This window comes from Penaeus japonicus, unplaced genomic scaffold (assembly GCF_977035675.1).
Source record: "Penaeus japonicus unplaced genomic scaffold, GWHDUDI00000001_assembly GWHDUDI00000001, whole genome shotgun sequence".
NCBI classification, from domain to species: domain Eukaryota; kingdom Metazoa; phylum Arthropoda; class Malacostraca; order Decapoda; family Penaeidae; genus Penaeus; species Penaeus japonicus.
In genome coordinates, this window is record NW_028234403.1 from 3,430,170 (window position 1) to 3,432,669 (window position 2,500).

At 45.5% G+C, this 2,500-nt stretch overlaps 1 protein-coding gene across 1 annotated transcript in view; it reads left to right on the plus strand.

Moving 5' to 3' along the window:
• Window positions 1-2,500, plus strand: part of LOC122251972 (adenylate cyclase type 5) — a gene marked incomplete in the record, with an annotated part of 631,004 nt that overhangs the window by 611,350 nt on the left and 17,154 nt on the right.

Here is a 2,500-nt window from a genome sequence, read left to right on the forward strand (position 1 = left end):
AGCTGCTTTGGGATGTCCGTATGATAGTAATTAAATGTGAGAAGACAAGCAAGGAAGAAGAAAAGAAAGAAAACTAAGAGTTAAGCTCCATTGTTGTTTTATCGCACGACATCTTACTTCATATCATATCATTCCTTCTTACTTGCTTATTATATATCTACACACCTCGTATTCTCCATCAACATATCTGTATTACTGAACACTTTCTTACTCCCCGCCAAGAAAGACTGAGTTTAAGAAAGATGAGTTTAAGAAAAAGGAAATAACTCTTAACCGCCCCACGAATTTTACTTTTCACCTTTAAAATGCGGGCCAACGGCGCTTCCAGTTATCAATGATGTACCTTTAACCAATCGTCATCTTAATTACAAAGAGTTCACACTTGGGTGCCTTCAAGCATTCCATATATTGAATATACAATCTCTAAGTTCTTAGGTCTGACTGTTCTATCATGATGAGATGTTGCTTCAAGCATTCCATGTATTGAATATACAATCTCTAAGTTCTTAGGGCTGATTGTTCTATCATAATGGGCGAATGTGTTGTTATCAATTCTTATCGAATCATGTCACATATCGAGCATTGAGAGAATAAGCAAAGATAATCATCTAAATCCCCCCTGGTAAAACGTATCCTCGAGGGCAAATTGTGTTGTTCTTGTAATACATGAAGAGCTGTTCCGAGATATTTCTCAGTGGCTGCGGAATTATTTTCAGAATACGATTTTTCCGTACGCACCCCTGCACGTGTAATTTTGTACAATAAACATTTGTTTTGTGAAGTGTATCTTGTGCTTGTAGCCCTCCAACCCCTCCCTCCTCCCCCCTCTAAAAAATGTTTGCCTTTAATTACTCACTTTCATCTTCTGATATTTCCTGCTCCAAAAAATACTCGAGAATTTGTGAATTTTTAAGCGACGGGAATAACTAGCCTCGAGACGCCGAACACATCACCTTTAGGAGCAGCATGTAGCGCCATCATTGCTGCGCACGTGGATCTACCGCTTTAATACTCGTGAATCAGGCGCGAGGAACCTTTAACTCACTTATCAGGCCATCATTCACCCTTAGAGTGCCATGCGGTGCCGTTCATGGCATGATATACCCCTCGCCCCACCCTCACCCATCCCACCACATGAAGTGCCCGAGCCTCGATTCACTTACGTAAGGTTTCTACCACTAAAAGCCCGAGGAGTTATTCGATGGCCGCGCGCTACGAGGTCAGAGGGAGGTTTGAAGGTCACTCCTTGAATACGCATGACCTGTGCCGAGGCGAGGGTGTTAGTTTCACCCGAAATGGGTACGCAGGAGAACCCGAGACGGCATATAGCAATAAGAAATAACGTCTTAATGAACTTTAATGTGTAAAAAAAAAAAACGTACTAGAAAATTATACCAACTTTTATGGGAATTTAAACTCTTAGTTGATATAAGGGTCACTTAACCCCTAGATAAATCTTTTTATTTATTTATTATTTTTTTTTTTGGGGGGGGGGGGTGAAGATTTTTTTAGAAGGCAGGTGCAATGTCCGGTTTCATATCCGTGTTTACCACATTAAAAGTCAACAACTGGCATCGTCAACATTTCAATATCTATAAAAGGACAAACATTCGCGAAATTTCCACTATATATATCTTATGTAACTTTGATCGGTTAGATAGCGTTAATAACTCATATAATTATGCGAACACACACACACTATGTGTTGTTGTATTAAAGAGAGAGCGAGAGGGAGAGAAGAGCGAGAGGGAGAGAAGAGCGAGAGGGAGAGAAGAGCGAGAGGGAGAGAAGAGCGAGAGGGAGAGAGGAGCGAGAGGGAGAGAGGGGCGAGAGGGAGAGAAGAGCGAGAGGGGAAGAAGAGCGAGAGGGAGAGAAGAGCGGGAGAAAGAGAAGAGCGAGAGGGAGAGAGGAGCGAGAGGGAGAGAAGAGCGAGAGGGAGAGAAGAGCGAGAGGGAGAGAAGAGCGAGAGGGAGAGAAGAGCGAGAGGGAGAGAAGAGCGAGAGGGAGAGAAGAGCGAGAGGGAGAGAAGAGCGAGAGGGAGAGAAGAGCGAGAGGGAGAGAAGAGCGAGAGGGAGAGAAGAGCGAGAGGGAGAGAAGAGCGAGAGAGAGAGAAGAGCGAGAGGGAGAGAGGAGCGAGAGAGAGAGAAGAGCGAGAGGGAGAGAAGACCGAGAGGAACAGAAGACCTAGAGGGAGAGAAGAGCGAGAGGGAGAGATGAGCAAGAGGGAGAGAAGAGCGAGAGAGCCAGACAAGAGAGAGGGAGAGAGAGGGAGACAGAGAGAGAATGAGAGAGGGGGAGACAGAGAGAGAATGAGAGCGGGGGAGACAGAGAGAGAAGGGGGGTATAGAGAGAGAGAGAGGAGACAGAGAGAGGGAGGGGAAGACAGAGAGAGAGAGGGGGGGGGGGGACAGAGAGAGATAGACAGGGGAGGCAGAGAGAGAGGGAGAGACAGAGAGAGAGAGAGGGGAGAGAGAGAGAGAGAGAGAGAGAGAGAGAGAGA